Source organism: Phacochoerus africanus, chromosome 10 (genome assembly GCF_016906955.1).
Source record: "Phacochoerus africanus isolate WHEZ1 chromosome 10, ROS_Pafr_v1, whole genome shotgun sequence".
Taxonomy (NCBI): Eukaryota; Metazoa; Chordata; class Mammalia; order Artiodactyla; family Suidae; genus Phacochoerus; species Phacochoerus africanus.
Window position 1 is genome coordinate 39,542,686 of NC_062553.1, and position 17,294 is coordinate 39,559,979.

The window sequence follows — 17,294 nt, forward strand, 5'->3', positions numbered from 1 at the left end:
TGTGCTACAGAAAAAACCCAAGCTGCTGTGGTGACAAATGCCAGATCCTTAATCACAAGAGAACTCCCTTAAAAATGTGCTTTTGAGAAAATGAAAAATATATAAAAATTCTGAATTCATGATAATATGAAATCTTCCTGTCATTGTTGAGGTTGTATTATTCTGAAACTGGAGGGAGAAAGGGCAAAGAAAAAGAGTTTATCCTGCCTTTGCTATATGGCCTGTTTTTTTGTGTCATCAAATGGTATTTGAGGGAAAGCTATTCTTTATAGAAGTCCAGCTAATGAATGCAGAAGGAGTGTTTTTTAAAAAATATCTCATTGTTATTTTATACATACGAATAGGATAAAGAGTTTAAAGAATGAGCATTCGTGGAGGCTAAAGGCATTCAGTGAGGGGATGATGGCTAACTTGGACAAGGAGGACACCCCCTCGACACACTAACGAAGCCTGGAAAAATAGGACAGGAGCTCCCGTCATGGCTCAGTGGAAACAAATCCTACTAGGGACCATGCAGTTGCGGGTTCGATCCCTGGCCTCACTCAGTGGGTTAAGGATCCGCCGTTGCTGTGAGCTGTGGTGTAGATTGCAGACTCGGCTTGGATCTGGCGTTGCTGTGGCTGTGGCTGTGGCTGGTACCTTTAGTTCCAATGAGACCCCTAGCCTGGGAACCTCCATATGCCGCAGGTGCGGCCCTAAAAAAAAAGACAAAAAGACCAAAAAAAAAAAAGGGACAAGTGTGCCATTATGGGACGTGTGATGTGATGTACTGCAAAGACTGACGTTCTCTCACCCTCAAATCCAACTGAATCCCATCAAGCCAGTTTATAGGAAATAAACAAGTTAACGAAAAAGAAGCAAGTGAAGATAAACACATTAGGAGTTATTGTTGTGGCTTAGTGGTAACAAACCCAACTAGTATCCATGAGGACCTGGGTTGATCCTTGGTGCCACTCAGTGGGTTAAGAATCTGGTGTCGCCATGAGCTGCGGCGTAGGTCACAGACGCAGCTCAGGTCTGACATCACTGTATCTCTAATTCGACCCCTAGCCTGGAAGTGTCCATATGCCATGGGTGTGGCCTTCAAAAGGAAAAAAAAAATACTAAATGACAGTAAGGGGAAACAGACAAATTCAGAATGTGGGCCATTTTGCAGGACAAATCACCCAATTTCTACAGTAAATCAGTGATCAGGTAAAGGAGAAGGATGGTTATCAAATAAAAGCTGCTTAAAAACATAGCCAAAAGCTATGTGTGGACCTTTTTTTGGATTCTGACTGGAAAAAACCAGCTGTAATAAGAAAGGTTTGAGATAGTCAGGGAAATCTGAATATGGACTTGGTAGTAGATGATAATAAAAAAATGATTAGGTTTGATAATGGCATATAGTTATGTTTTTTGTTTTTGTTTTTTTGTTTTTTGTTTTTTGTTTTTTGGTCTTTTTGCCTTTTCTAGGGCTGCTTCCCATGGCATTTGGAGGTTCCCAGGCTAGGGGTCGAATCGGAGCTGTAGCCACCGGCCTACGCCACAGCCACAGCAGCACAGGGTCCAAGCCACATCTGCAACCTACACCACAGCTCATGGCAACGCCAGATGGTTAACCCACTGAGCAAGGGCAGGGACCGAACCCGCAACCTCATGGTTCCTGGTCGGATTCGTTAACCACTGAGCCACGACGGGAACTCCAATGGCATATAGTTATGTTTTAAAATGTTTTTACCTAGAAATGCCTACTAAAATTTTTACAGGTGAAATGACACAATGTCTGGAATTTCTTTGTAAATGACTGAATAAAAATAAAGGTGGGTGGGCAGTTGAAATGAGATTGCCAAATATTGCTAATTGCTGAAGATTGATACTGAGTAAGTGGAGCTTCTCCCTATTTAGGGGTATGCTTGAAATTTTCCACAATAAAAAGGTTTTTAAGGTGTTCCCATCGTGGTGCAGCAGAAACAACTCCAACTAGGAACCATGAGGTTGTGGGTTTGATCCCTGGCCTCACTCAGTGGGTTAAGGATCTGGCGTTGCCGTGAGCTGTGGTGTAGGTCACAGACACGGCTCAGAGCTGGCATTGCTGTGGCTGTGGCGTAGGCTGGCAGCTGCAGCTCAGATTCGACCCCTCACCTGGGAACTTACATATGCCTTGGGTGCAGCCCTAAAAAGCAAAAAGAAAAAGTTTTTTAAGATGTGCTTTTGGAGGTCCTGTTGTGGCTCAGCAGAAACCCGACTAATATCCATGAGGATGGGGGTTCAATTTCTGGCCTCACTCAGTGGGTTAAGGATCCAGCATTGCTGTGAGCTGTGGTGTAGGTTGCAGACACTGCTCAGATCTGGCATTGAGGTGGCGGTGATGTAGGCTGGCAGCTGCAGCTGATTGGACCCTAGCCTGGGAACTTCCTTATGCCACAGGTTTGGCCCTAAAAAGCAAAAAAAAAAAGGTACTTTTGCTGTAGGCACTCAGCCCTTCAAGTCAGGCTAATGGCTTGTTGTTTTCATATGGTTAAATCCATTTTTGTCCTCTCAGAGCCCAAAAACAGCACTGATGTTTTTTTCCCCCAGATTAACCTCTTCTATAACAGCCTAATGAGATGCACAGAGTAAATGGAAATCCATTTGCTGCTTTGGCAGCTCGAGAACCATTAAAAAACCCTTAAAGCATCATTCATCTATTAGGTGAAAGAAAACCCTTGTCATTAAATGTAGGGGAAAGGTTTTACTCTTCATCGTCAGGAATTTTTTGGTGTTTAATATATATTATTTAGGTAGTGAAAAAGATAATAAAAAAAGTGTTGAAGCAAAAATCGTTGTACTTTGTTGTAGCCTATTTCTAGAGGAAAACGGGAAGCTCTCTCAGAATATTTACAACTTACTTTGTTCTTGGGCACCTTACAGAAAATGGCTTCACTTCAGATTAAGAATTAAAATTTCCTGGAGTTCCCATCGTGGCGCGGCAGAAAGGAATCCAACTAGGAACCACAAGGTTGCGGATTTGATCCCTGGCCTCCATTGATGGGTTAAGGATCTGGTGTTGCCGCAAGCTGTGGTGTTGGTTGCAGACATCTTGGATCCTGCATTGCTGTGACTGTGGTGTAGGCTGGTGGCTACAGCTCTGATTGGACCCCTAGGCTGGGAACCTCCATATGCTGTGGCCCCAAAAAGACAAAAGACAAAAAAAAAAATTTCCTGAATCAATAAGCGCTCTAATTAATCAATCTGAGCACATGTGTAAACGTTGAGGTTAATACTGTGGAGATCGGTGCAGTAATTTAATTCTTAGAGGCTCTTTGGCTTTCATTGCCTTTAAAGCTAAATTTGGCTACTTCACTCACACCAGTGTGTCTAATTAACATCTGCAATACACTTCTCCTGGCCCTCATTCCTTCAAATGTCTTATCTCCAACCCAGAAGACATCAGCCAGCGTATTTACTTGGGCCCTTTAAAGTAACTCTATAAAAATATTTCCAACTTTTTTTTTTTTTTTGGCTTTTTAGGGCTGCACCCATGGCATATGGAGGTTCCCAGGCCAGGGGTCTAATCAGAGCTACAGCTGCCGGCCTACACCACAGCTACAGCAATGCCAGATCCAAGCCATGTCCTCAACCTACACCACAGCTCACAGCAACACCAGATCCTTAACCCACTGAACAAGGCCAGAGATCACACCCCCAACCTCATGGTTGCTAGTTGGATTCCTTTCCATTACACCATGACGGCAACTCCTCCAAGTTCATTTTTAAAAAGTCTTAGTTGGAGTTCCCATCATGGCCCAGCAGAAACAAATGTGACAGATATCCATGAGGATGCAGGTTCGATCCCTGGACGCATTTAGTGGGTTAAGGATCCAGCATTGCTGTGAGCTGTGGTGTAGGTCACAGACACAGACTGGATCTGGCGTTGCTGTGGCTGTGGCCTAGGCCCATGGCTACAGCTCTGATTCTACACCTAGGCTGGGAAACTCCATATGCCATGAGTGTGGCCCTAAAAAGACAAAAAAAAAAAAACACCATAAATAAATGTCTTAGTCAATAAACTACCAGTTGTTTTTATGACTTTCCTTTGAAATATCAAATGCTATTAAAATCAAGATTAGAGACACTTAGAGTGTCTCAGTGTTTTCTGGGAACACCCGCATAAGAATCAGCTGGTGTGTTAAAAATGCAGATCCCTGGGCCACCTCTCCAGTCCGACTAAATCAGACTCTCTGCTGATGGGATTCTGCACCTTTAGCAAATGTATCATACAGTTTTGTCAAACATCAATGTCTGAAAACCAAGTTTTCAAGATGTGGGGTTTCTCTCAGGTCTTTGAGAAAAATAAAGGATAAAGATAGTCAGTTACTCAGCAGCAGGAGGAAGCAAGCAGCAAGCACGTGAAACGAGCCACAGGACAATTGACCTGGTTCCTTCCGAAAGTCAAAGGCATGTCCACCAGCTGATAAACAGGTAAACAAAATTTAGTATATCCAATCAATGGGATATTATTCAGCCATTAAAGGAATAAAGTCTGGCATTACATAGCACCAGTCTTGTTTATTGGGCCTTGAAAACATTATGTTTAAAAAGCCGGAAACAAAAGACCTCACCTCGTATGACTCTGCTTGCATGAAAGGTCCAGAATAGGCAAATCCATGGAGACAGAAAGTAAATCAGTGCTTGCCAGTGAATGTGGGGAGGAGGGGTGGGGAGTGACTGTTAGTGGGTCAGAGGTTTTTTTGGAGTAATGAAAATATTCTGGAATTAGATAATGGTGATGACTGTACAACTCTATGAATACACTAAAAACTTATCAAATTGCCCATTTTAAAATTTATTATTTTTTTGTTTTTAGGGCTACACCTGTGGCATATGGAAGTTCCCAGGCTAGGGCTCAAACTGGAGCTGCAGGCCACAGCCACAGCCAGAGCCACAGCAGATCCGAGCTGCATCTTCCACCTACACTGCAGCTTGCAGCAATGCCGGATCCTTAACCCACCAAGCCAGGTCAGGGATCAAACCCTCATCCTTACAGACACTATGTTGGGTTCTTAACCCACTGGGCCACAAGGGGAACTCCTGAATTGCACATTTTAAAAGGGAGAATTTTGGGAGTTCCCCTTGTGGCTCAGCTGTAATGAACCCGACTAGTATCCATGAGGCTGCAGGTTTGATCCTTGGTCTCGCTCAGTGGGTTGAGGATCTGATGTTGTCCTGAGCTGTGATGTAGGTTGAAGGCTAGGCTCAGATCCTGAGTTACTGTGGCTGTGGTGTAGGCCAGCAGCTGCAGCTCTGATTCAACGCCCAGCCTGGGAATTTCCATATGCCCCTGGGGGCAGGTACAGCCCTAAAAAGAAAAAAGGGGGGGGGGGAATGCAGTTGGAGCAAAAAAAGGGGGGGGAGGGCATTTTTTTTTCTCGACTGAAATAGGCTTAAGACAAATTTTGAAGACACAGCTAAATACAGTTTGTAAACCTCGTTTGAATCTTGATTCAAACAAATTGTAAAATAGACATTTTTAGACAATGGGGAAGTTGAATATGAATTTGGAATTATTGTTTATTTTTTAGCAATCATTCTGGCATTGTTGTTAGGTAAGCTTATGACTTTTCTTTTGAGATTAATACTGAATACTGAGGGGTGAGATAACATGCTATCTGGGTTTTTTAAAAAAATACTTTGACAAAAAAGGGAGATAGAGGCAACAAGTATGCAAAAAACCTGCTGTCTTTGGTTAATACTTGTTGCCTGGAAGATAAATACACAAGGAGTCATTGAATTCATCTTTGTTCATATTTGGAAAATTTCATGATAAAAATTTAAGGATGAAGGAACTCAGGGGTTCTTGATTATTTTAATTTGTTTTGATTTTACCTGCACTATTAGGGTGAGATTGAAAGACAAGGGCAAGTTCCTCTTAGCTTTTCAGCAGGAAAAGGTAAGAGAGGGAATTGAGAATAATTCCATAAATTCAGAGAAATTAATAGAATAGAAAGGCATTGGGCTCAAAGTTCTTTGGTCATTTTTTAAAAAGAGAAAAAGCTATTCTAATTCTTTCCTCAGAGCCACTGTAAGTTCTAAGAGGACAAAATTCTTGCTAACTAAATATTCAGTTGATACTTACTCTAGGCAATGAATTAATTTCACATCAAAATAAATTTGTACTTTGATGTGCTGTGCTGGACTTAACGTTTTATTGTTAAGAACTTCCTGTGGTGATACACTGCTTCAGAACCTTATTTTATAATCTTGTTAGATTTAGTTGTCTTAAAAATCTACTACTCTGTGGAGTTCCCGTGGTGTCGCAGTAGTTAACTAATCCGACTAGGAACCATGAGGTTGCGGGTTCGGTCTCTGGCCTTGCTCAGTGGGTTAAAGGATCCTGCGTTGCCCTGAGCTGTGGTGTGGGTCGCAGACGCGGCTCGGATCCCGCGTTGCTGTGGCTCTGGTGTAGGCCGGAGGCTACAGCTCCGATTAGACCCCTAGCGTGGGAACCTCCCAAGAAATGGCAAAAAGACAAAAAAAAAAAATCTACTACTGTGTACACACACACACAAATTTAATGCTGAATCTAATCTAATCTTGATCAGCTGATCAAACATAGGCCATTTGTTTCCCCTCCCATCCCATTCCACCCACCTAGGGAGAGCAAAGCAGTGTAGCGTTTTGAGAGGCTCTGCCTTCAAACTTTAAGGTTCAAATCCCATATCCATCACTTGATAACTGCTCTGTCACACTGGAAAGTTACTCAACATGTCTCAGTTTCCCTACCTATAATGTGGGGACGATAAAAAATATTTTGAGGATTAAATCTGTTAGACGGCAAACTCTTAGAACAGTAACAGAAGTTCTCCTTTTAGCATATACTACAATTTTAATCCACTTGTTTGCCAAGCTTGCGTCTGTCACCTAGGGAAGGTTTACAGTGCTTCCCTTCCCGCTAACCACCTCCCCACCCCTCCCTCCCTCCCCTCTACTTAGTGAACAATTGTCTACTTAGTGAACAAGGTGAATAAATGAGGAAAGGAGGCTGGTCCTCCCAGGTGTAGCCGGGCCCTTGGGAGAAGCTTGTCCGAAAAGACGCCGTCCTGGCCTCTCTTTTAAACTTACGGTTTAGCAGGACAGGTTCTAAACACCCTAGCATAGGGTGGTAGGAAGGGGAATCTCTGGGTCCTGGTCCCGCCCTGGGATAAAGGCTAGAGTCCCCCAAGGAGAATCCTGAGGAAGGCACGTTGGCCTGAGAGAACCAGACCAGCCGGCGCAAAGGCCTGGGGAAGCGCCAAAGACTCCTAGAGCTGCCTAAGCAGCTCCTCTAGTTTTGGCTCTTCCTCCCGCAAACCAAAGACCCACAAGGGCCGGGACCAAGGGCACCAATGAACTGGTCCGCACCGCCCCCCTCTGGATTCTTCCTGGGGATTGGCTGCTGGCACCGCCGCTCCCTCCCACCCCACCCCGCCCCGCCTCCAGGCCCTCCTCCCGCCCCGCCCCGTCCCGCCTGCAGGATCTCCCCACCGCGCGCCAGTCCTCGGCCTCAGTCTTGCTGAATTGAGTGGTGAGTGTGGGTCGCCAAGGCCGGGAGGGCACCGGGCCTGTCCGCGGGCCTGGGTGGGGGTGGGCTCGCGCTTCGTCCCCTCGAGCTTTGCCCGTCCGGAGCTCCCCTGCTCCCGGCGGCCAGAACGCAGGGGTAGAGCAGCCCTCGGCGTCCCGGGAGGGGCGGGCGGCGGTGCCCGTCCCGGGGCCGCGCGAGGCACACACGCCGCGTGGAGCCGCCCGGAGGCCGCCTGGCTGGCAGGCCTAAACGCGGTAACAAGTTTGCTCTTTGCTTCCCCAGGGCGCAGCCGCGGCTACTTTGTAGCGGTTCGGGCCCGGCCCAGCCCGCGGCAGTGAAACCCTGTCTCGGACTGACCATGAGCCTAAAGAGCCTGTGTCCGTCGTCCCCTGGTACAGAGGCCTGAGTTCTAAGCGCAGGTATGTTCCCGTCCATTGAGAGAAGTGAAATGACCCAGGTCCGAGCACGTGGCCAATGGCGACCGGAGGGTTCCCAGGCACGTGTTTGGTGCAAAGGCCAGAATCCGGCTCTCCCTTAATATAAAGGAAACAGGCTGGCCCCACCCAGAAGAACAGCTGCTTCTAGTAGGTTTTGGAACGCAGTTAAACTGCTGAGGTCCACGAATACTGAGAGACAAGTGCAGGAAATCTTAGCCCCCCAAAATGCGCAAATCACCCTTTCCTGTGCCCTTTTAAGGTTGACGCAGTGCCTTAAGAGGCTAACACAGAAGGGTAAAGTAAGTCTCCATGAAACCCAAAGAAGAGATTGTAAAACTCGTCTTTGGAGCCTGTCTGGAGTCACAGCTAAGCCAGATTTGAGTTTGAGCACTTTTGTGATATAGACAATAGCAGAGTGATAAATTTAAATTTTGCCTTAGGTTTGATGAAACTTTCAGGCCTGCGTTTTAGACAGACCCTGCTGGGGATACCGTCTGATGTTTTCAGATAGTTAAGGGAATTTGGATACTTTGGTCATCTTTGAATTCCAGCGGGGGCAGGAGGGGGGGAAAGAAATTGTAGGTGATGAAACATATACAAAAAGCTTTTTCTGGATATCCTTTGCCCAAACTGAAAAGAATACGTATCTCAACATCCTTTTTTTTTTCTTTTTCTATTTGTTCAGAAGGTAATTTTCAAACTTTTCTTTTTTTCAGGTTGAAAAGTACAGGTAGAAGCCACTGAAGCTGTAAAGCTCTGATGCTGGTATTTTAACTGACTTACACCAACTATCACTCTGCAGTTTACAATACACAAGAACCTTTAATGAGGTCACAGTTCTCACGTAACTTGTAGCAACCTGGTGTCTGTGCACTGGCTTAGAAATTAGAGCAGTGGGATCCTGCTGGTGGTTTAATTCTCACAAGTCTGTGAAGAGGGTACTGTTTCTCTTTTTGCATTTGAGGCAGTAGTTCAGGTAGTCACTTAAGGTTCCATCACATATGCCCAGGAAGCCTTGCAGCTACTTTTTTCCCTGTGTAACTGTTAGAAAGTCACTTATCCTTCTTGAGACTTAGTGTCCTGGTATAACAGGAGAAGTATTTAAACATGGGTTAGGTCACTTTGGTGGGGGAAGACCACAAAGCTACTGAGAATATAAACTCTTCATAGTATATACTTGAACCTCTAAGAAATTAAAATTTAGCACAAAGGGAACTTAACCTCAGCATGCTAAACGTTTTTGATGAATGTAGCATGATGAGCTGTAAAAAAGGAATTTAAAGGACCCAATGATGCTAGATTATTAAAATATGAGTATTGGGGTGATGGGGGAGGTTTTCCTATGGGAAGAAATGTGTCACAAGATGAACAGAACCCAGTTCCTGTCGATCAGCTCTGGATGTCTACAATACCTCATTTTCCAGAATCTTAAATAAAGGTATTTATTTCATTATGCTTGTTTCAAAATTGCTCGAGAGCCTCTGTCCAAACTTCATTTTTAAAAATATTCCGTATTATCCTGTAAAGTCTTAATTTAGGTCATTCAACAAATACATTGGAAAGGCATAATTGCTCGAGGGAAAAAAGGGGGAGGGGAATGGGAAGGGCATGTATATGCAGGATACGTGAAAGGATATGACTTGAGATAGAGCTGGTTGGAGAATGACTGCCGGAGACCTGGAGAGAGATGATGTGGTTGAGCCTTGAGCAACATGAACATTGAACATGGATGGTTTTCCATGGTAAATACTATGTACTACATGGCCCGTGGTTGATGGATTTGTGGATAAGGAGAGTTGAGTATGAATTATTCGGATTAACCACTGCATTGTTCAAGGGTCAGCTGTGTGTGTGTGTGTGTGTATATATATATATATATGGGTGCAGAGCATTTCTGGCAGAGGAATGATCTTAAAGGTTTGGGGGAAAAGCAAAGTGAAGCTGCAGAGAAGGGGCCTTAAGGAAACATTACATGACAGTTCTTCTGCGGGACTAGGCAGATATTTTAGACCATTTTAAAAGAGTGACTTGTTTTCTGGCCTCTCAGTTCTCTGAATGTTATAACTTAACCTAGAATGCAGCCTACCAGCCATGTGCTTTCCTGCTTTCCTGTGGGCGCTGTTTCCCCTCCCAGGTGCTCTTGGTCTGGATTTCTATAGCATCCTGTAATAGCCTTACACTTGGAAGCACATTTTGTAGTTGCTTGTGTGCTTGTCCCAACATCCTGCAGGCTCTGGACTAGGACAGATAGCCCATCCCCCTTGGTTCCCACCATATTCCTGGGATCTGACCAAGTGCCTGGTATATTGTAGATTCTCATATCTAACTTGAGCCCCAAACCCATGATGACTGTAGTACAAGGAGCAGTGTCATTTATATTTCATTTTAATAGCATTATTGTGTTGACTCATAAATTGCATTCAAGTGAGTGGCCACCTACCTAGTCTCAGGGCCAGCATAGTAAGCCTGGTTTCAGATCCCCATCCTTGCAGTTTCTTAGCTTCCATTTCTTTAGCTGGTAATCCTAGTCACCAAAGCTGAGTTTATACATAGTGTATCTAACTCCCTCGTGAGCAGTAAGCGCTTAGGATCATTTTTATATATCATTGTAACTGGATCAAAATGAAAACAACTGGACCAAGGAAATTTCAATGTCTTCTAGCTACCGTCACAACAAAAGGTGTTGTGAAACTACACTGTCTGAAGGCGCCAGCAAAGTTCCCAAGGATAACCACTGGTTTCACAATCTGGCTCCATTCCATTGAGTCCCGAAGGAGGGCTGGGCTAACAGGTGAAGACCCTGAGTCGGCCACGGATGCCTCCCTCTCCCATTAACCAACCTCAACCCATGCAGTCCTGTTCACACTTTGGTTTTGGCTGAAAACCAAAAGGACCAAAAGTCTTCTGGACTGAACAATGGCAGGTGAAAGATGTGAGTCGTTTCTATAGCCAAGGGGTAAGACTGGAAGGACTGGGTGGGGTGGGGGGGGCGCTTCCTGTGCCAGGTATCTGCTGTGGTGACCCCACTGGGTCCTTAACTGGCTGAGCCACAGGGGAGTGCCACACATGGCTATTTAAGTCAAAACTAAAAATTCAGCACCCCCCTGTACAGGTCGCACTGCTCCCATTTCAAGAGCTCAGTAGCCGCCTGTGGCCAGTGGCTACTGTACAGGACAGATGTACAGAACACTTCCGTTACTGCAGAAAGTTTTTGCACATGTGATTAAAGGTCTTGGGGTGAGGAGATGATCTTGGGTCATAAAAGGGAAGCAGATTTTCATGCACAAAGGAGACCATGTGAAGATGAAGCAGAGACCTGATGTTGGCCTTGAAACTGGAGTGATGCAGCTTCAAGCTGAGGGAGCCTCTGAGCCATCAGAAGCTGGAAGGTGTGAGGAATATTTTTCTTCCTGACCTCCCAGAGCCTCCTGGGGAGCATACACTTTATTTGATCCAGGGAAATTGGTTTCTGACTTCTGGTCTCCACAATTGTGAGAGAACACACACCTGCTGTTTAAGCCACCAAGTGTTACGGCAGCCTCAGGTGACTAATGCTGATGGAAAACTTGAGGTCACAAATACAGCCTGAGCTGGAACTTGCCACACCACACTGCTTCCTACACTGTTTCACTAGTGCCTGATGGGTGAGTAGGAGAGGGTAGATCTTATCTATTCATGAGTCAATTTAAAAATTTTTCAGAGGTAATGGCAATAAAGGTTTACATCACGAGACATCAGCACGTGACTAAAATATGGAGGAGTAGCAAATACTTAATGAAAAAACATTATCAAAACGTAAGAGTCAATGTATGGTTTATTAGGATGTCAAGTACGTACATTATTACATAGTACAAAACACCATCTAAAATGCAAGTTGTAAAAATTCAGTAACAGGAACTAAGAAAACATGAAAAAACTCATTTTTTTTTTTTACCTTGTAAACCAAGGGACTGAATCCACCCCCAGGCCAGTGATCAAATTTGCACCTCTGCAGCAATGCTAGTTCTCTGAGGTCACTGCCACAAGGCCCTGGATTAAGTCATCTATAGTCTGTAATTCTGGTATATCTGGGCAGCAAAAATAAAAATTCTGACTGATTAGAGCATCATCCTAGAGATTGGTAGGGAAACGGGGGCAGCAAAGATCCAAGTTCCTAAGTAAATCTTGTTGACTCAATATTCTTATGGGGAGGAACATGATTTAACTAGCTCCTTAACTAAAATGCTAATGTTAACACAAAGAACATATCTGAAATGCTTTTCCTTGCACTATTTTCTTTAAACGTTTAATGTGAAACCATTTTCATCTATTCTGTATAACAACACATAACACTGATCTCTTATGATGCAGCAGGTTAAGGATCCGAAGTTGTCCTTGTAGTGGCTTGGTTTTGATCCTGGCCGAGGAACTTCCACCTGCCACGGCAATAAGACAAAAAACAAAGAATAACATTGAGCTCTAGCTCCCTGTTGACAGTGTAACAACCAGCCTGCAGGTAACCTACTCATTACGCAAATGAGCTCAGCTTGAAATAAGAGAAATGCTCCCATGTTTAGCTGCTCATTCGGAGCTAACGATTTGCTAGGTTCCTCCCAATAAACTAGCTCCATGCTCTCCACTTTGTCACACTCAACTCTAAAGGTTTCACTCTGCTTAAATCATTGTACCTATAGAGCCGATGAAAAATGAGGAAGGAAGCTCAGCTCATTTTTATTCCTCCAAGACCAATGAAAAAAATTGTAGGACTGCCCTGAATACCCACCCAAGTGGTGGTTCCAGTGAAACTCTGTTTTGGTTTGGCCTCCTACAGGATCATCAACCACAACAGCTAGGTTTTTTTTCCCTCTGGAGCAAGCTTTCTTTCAGAATGAGTCTTGACTGTCTAAATTTAGCTTTTCAGCTATTTTTCTTACAGTTAAATTGCCTATCTGAGCAAACCAAATTCCTGACCCCCTTCACATTGTCATATGTCCTGTGAGTGACTAGAAAGCCACTTCTTGCATCATTGTGGGGGTCAGCGCTGCCTTCTTTAAACTTTTTTTTTTTTTTTTTTGCTTCTTAGGGCCACACCCCAGGCACATGGAAGTCCCTAGATCCCTAGGCTAGAGGTCAAATCAGAGCTGGAGCTGCAGCTGCCAGCCTATGCTACAGCATCTAGGGATCTGAGCCCTGTCTTGAGACTTCCACACCACAGCTTACAGCAAATGCCGGATCCTTAACCCACTAAGCGAGGCCAAGGATTGAACCTGCTTCCTCATGGATCCCAGTTGGGTTTGTAACCAGCTGAGCCACAACAGGAACTCCCTTCTTTAAACCTTTTATTGCCAGCCCCAAACTCTTGCTCTTGATATTACTTCTTCACCATAAACTTTTAACATTTCAAGTATCTTGCAGATTTATTTAACATCACACAAGATTTAATATAAACTTTTTACTCTAAATAACCACCACTCATTTTTATGGTTAAAAAAAAAAATTCTACTTACAAAGTTAGCTGGTGACCTTGAAAGCACTGTTAGGCCAGCTGAAACGTTATAACATCCCTGGCAACAATCACTCCTCTGATTTCACAAGCCACACATGAAAACTTAGTCGAAATTAAAACAGAGGCATTCCCTTTGTGGCTAAATGGGTTAAGATCCTGATGCTGTCTCTCTGAGGATAAGGGTTCAATCCCTGGCCTCACTCAGTGGGTTAAGGATCTAGCGTTGCATGAGCTGTGGTGTAGGGGGCAGACTTGGCTCGGATCCCGAGGTGCTGTGGCTGTGGTGTAGGCTGGCAGCAGCAGCTCCAATTCGACCCCTAGCCTGGACACTTTTCATATGCTACACGTGCGGCCCTAAAAAGAAAAATAAATAAAATGGAAGAGTGCAAATAATATTTGGAGAAGCTGATAAAGGTTTTAGCGTCGTAATATCTCAGCTTGAATGCCTTCTATTTCCCACCTACAAAGGGGGAGGAAATAAATAAATCAGCATTTTCTCACTTGTCATATGAAGAGTAAAATGATACTTGAAATATGTTAAGTATATTATGTGCAGGGAGCATTTACCCTGCTCTTCCACCCCACAAAGAACCTAAGACATCATGGAAGCTACCACTTAGTTGTCTATTTAGAATGAGCTAGTTTGAAATCATTTTTCTATTGATGGTGATTGATAGTGAGGCCAAATGCAAGACACCAAAATAATTTCCAAATACCTAATGAGAATGGATGCTGTTGTCGCCAGCCTGTATAATACAATGTGTGGTTGGATAGTGAGGAATTCTAACCCTCAAGTATTGTTATCCGTGTTCATCCTGCAAATGCTACTTAGGGCATTCAGTTTAAAACAAATGCACATACACTGAAAAGTAGCATCTGGTAAGCTTTCAACATGAGTGTCTTCTCATTTAGTTCTCAAAGCATGAAAAGGTTTTTACAAACGCTAATTGTCCAATGTAGATGCTGGAATTAAAATTAAAACGAGGTTTTCCAGTGATTGGTTGTGATCTTAGATTGTATCTGTTGAGCTCTTTGCTTTTCATTTTTATGGTAGAGAAACATGCATTACATAAATCTTTTAGCCATTATGAGTGTACAATTCAGTGGTGTTAATTACACGCACAAAGTTGTGCAACTATATTTCCAGAATTTTCCCATCATCTCAAACAAATTCTGTACCTATTATATAGTACCTCCCCATTCTCTCCCCTCCCTAGCCCCTGGTAATCCCTAAGAGTCTCTGAATTTAACTACACTACCTCCTAAGAGTGGAATCATGTCGTTGTACCTGGCTTATTTCACTTACATTTTCAAGGCTCACCCATGTTGTAGCAGTCATTATTCATTCCTTTTTAAGGCTGAATAATCCAGTGTGTGTGTGTGTATAAATGCAATGTTATGCATATATATATATATATATAAAACATACATATACAAAATGTGGCATATATATATATGTCATCTCTAGATGGACATTTGGGTTGTCACCTTTTGGCTGTTGGGAATATTGTTGCTATGAACATGTGTGTACAAGTATCTGTTTGAGTCCCTGCTTTCAATTCTTTTGGGTATCTATACCCAAGAAGCAAAATTGCTGGATCATCTGGTAACTCTAATTTTTGGAGGAGCAGTCAGACTGTTCTCCACAGCAACGATACCATTTTACATTCCCACCAGGGATGCACCAGGTTCCAATTTCTCCACATCCTTGCCAACACTTTTTATTTTCTAACATCTTTCACAAAGGCCTGTGATGATTCAGGCTGCTACAAGGTATTTTCTTCCGAAATCCCCTCTGCCTCCCCTCTCCTCCCCCTCTTCTTGATGTGCTTTTGCTTCAGTGAAAATAGACTCAGGCTCAAGACTTTTCCTTTGTATTAAGTACTTAAGGTAACTTTGTGGTTTGCCAAGTGCAAGAATTCAGTGCATATTTACATGTTCCTTTACTGGAGGAATCTGCATTACCTTTTTAGGCAGCGAATAGGGCTGCTTTCTGCATTAAGAAACAAACTTCACAATGTAGATGTGACCCTGATCTCAGAGAGACATCAGTGAGCCAAGGCTTGAAGCGAGCTCTTAAGTCTCTGCTCAGGAATTGAACCTGGGCAGCCTGGGTGAAAACCAGGAATCCTAGCCACTAGATCAGCTAGAGGCTAGAAGCAGAATCGCCTGGATTCTTGCCCCCCTGTTGAAAGCAAGAATGATTCAAGGAGGGAAAGACTGTAAAAGCAGATACAAAGGTTATTGTTAGAAACTCAATACAACACGTGGGAGAGCGCACAGAGAAGTAGTCTATTTATCTAAGGCCAAAGTAAAGCAGTCATACACACCGAAAGGTGTGTGGTGCGGGCATCCCCCTGAATAAGGAGCGTGCCAGAGGGGTGATTTAAATCACATATATGGGACAGTTCTTCCAAGTCTTTGTTTTCCTTTGGCCAATTATCTTGTTTTATTTTTCACACCTGACAAGACCCAGGGCCCTACCTGATCTGCGGGTGGATCTTTTGGCCAAGATGGGTATCAGAACAAGGGCTTATGGGAAGGTTAGCTAGACTTACTATGGCCTGGTGCTGCACATCCCCCCACTCCTTCTGACCCAGAGGGGTCTTTCTGCTCATGTACAGTTTGGGTCTTCCTGAACCCAAAATGGGAACCTGTCATTACTACCACTGTTTAACAAGTTCACATAAGATAAGTGAACTAATTATTTGCTTTTTGCCTGTTGCTATTTCTATCATGGAAGTATAAGTAGGTGGCTGGATGTAAGTGTTTATCTGGGAGCTCACCTATATCCCGCCTCAGGAAGTATAAATAGGAGGCTGGTTGTTAAGGTCTGTCCTAGAGCCCATCTGTCTCCTGCCTCAATCCTGCCCTCCCTTAAACTATCTGTACATTAGCTTAATAAGGGCGAGCTCGAAACAGGCTGGGACAAGAACCCACCATTTAAGCAAGGCTTGCCCACAATTTCTAATTCAAATGTCCCAAGGTTTCAAACCGTTCAACACAGATGGAGGAGCGTCAGGGCCTACCAGGTGGCACTTTACTACCCTGGGTTCCTTCTGCCAAGCGGCAGCAGAGCCACACTCCCGGTGAACCTCTGCTCCACGGAAGAGAAAACTGGGAACGCCAGGTAAAGCCCGAACTCCGTCGGCTGAGACCCCACTGCCCCAGCCGCGCCTCACCTGGGCTTCCGCGTTCAGACAGGCAGCTCCCAGCCTGCGGCGTCAAAGGCCCTGGCCATGCTCGCTGCCCCTCGACGATCCTCCACTCACCGTTCCGCAGGAGATGGAAACCACAAGCTGCCAGAGATGTGCAAACAGCCTGGGGCAGCAAGAGCCAGGGACCCAGGGCCGGAAGAAGACCTGCACACTCGCGAGAGTTCTGTCACTCCCCTATAGGCCCGAGAATCCTGGGAGACGCGGCCTGCCAATCACCAGATGGAGGCGGCCCTAGGCGCCTCCAATTGGTTAAGCACGGGAAAGCTCAGTTCCCATTGGCGTCTTCTCTGACCCCAATTCCACCCCCTCGGCCTGAATCCCCGCCCCATTCAGTGGCTCCACCTCTGAGCTGGAAAGGTGGGGAGCCAGAGAGAAAAAGTCTATGCTTGCCTCCAGTTTCTAGTGCAGGTGGTCCAGCAGCCTGAGTAGAATCCCAACACTTCATCTGTGGCATTTTAGGACTGTTTCTGGGCCGGATTCTGACATCTGTCTCATCCTTAACCAGGGCCTTCTAACCCCAAACTTACCCATTCCTACGCAGGGAGCTGATTTTGCCTCTGCTTGGGAGGATGCATGCTTCCGTGGACCTTGACAAATTAAGGTACTTCTCTAAAAGCTTTCTAATCTCAATT

The 17,294-nt window shown here is 44.5% G+C and overlaps 2 long non-coding RNA genes and 1 other non-coding gene across 3 annotated transcripts; 2 read left to right on the top strand and 1 right to left on the bottom strand.

Annotated features, from left to right (window-relative positions):
• The first annotated feature begins 7,440 nt into the window (after positions 1–7,440).
• Positions 7,441–10,934, top strand: LOC125137891 (uncharacterized). The gene is made up of 4 exons (XR_007137526.1): positions 7,441–7,525; positions 7,805–7,941; positions 8,676–9,397; positions 10,622–10,934. It is a non-coding gene; the product is annotated as an uncharacterized LOC125137891 (long non-coding RNA).
• On the top strand, positions 8,206–8,327 carry LOC125110427 (small nucleolar RNA SNORA26). The gene has a single exon (XR_007130611.1). It is a non-coding gene; the product is annotated as a small nucleolar RNA SNORA26 (small nucleolar RNA).
• Positions 10,935–11,755: 821 nt separating the features above from the next.
• On the bottom strand, positions 11,756–16,864 carry LOC125137892 (uncharacterized). Its single transcript, XR_007137527.1, has 2 exons — positions 16,627–16,864; positions 11,756–12,374 (listed from the first exon to the last, which is right to left on the bottom strand). It is a non-coding gene; the product is annotated as an uncharacterized LOC125137892 (long non-coding RNA).
• Between the last annotated feature and the right edge of the window lie 430 nt (positions 16,865–17,294).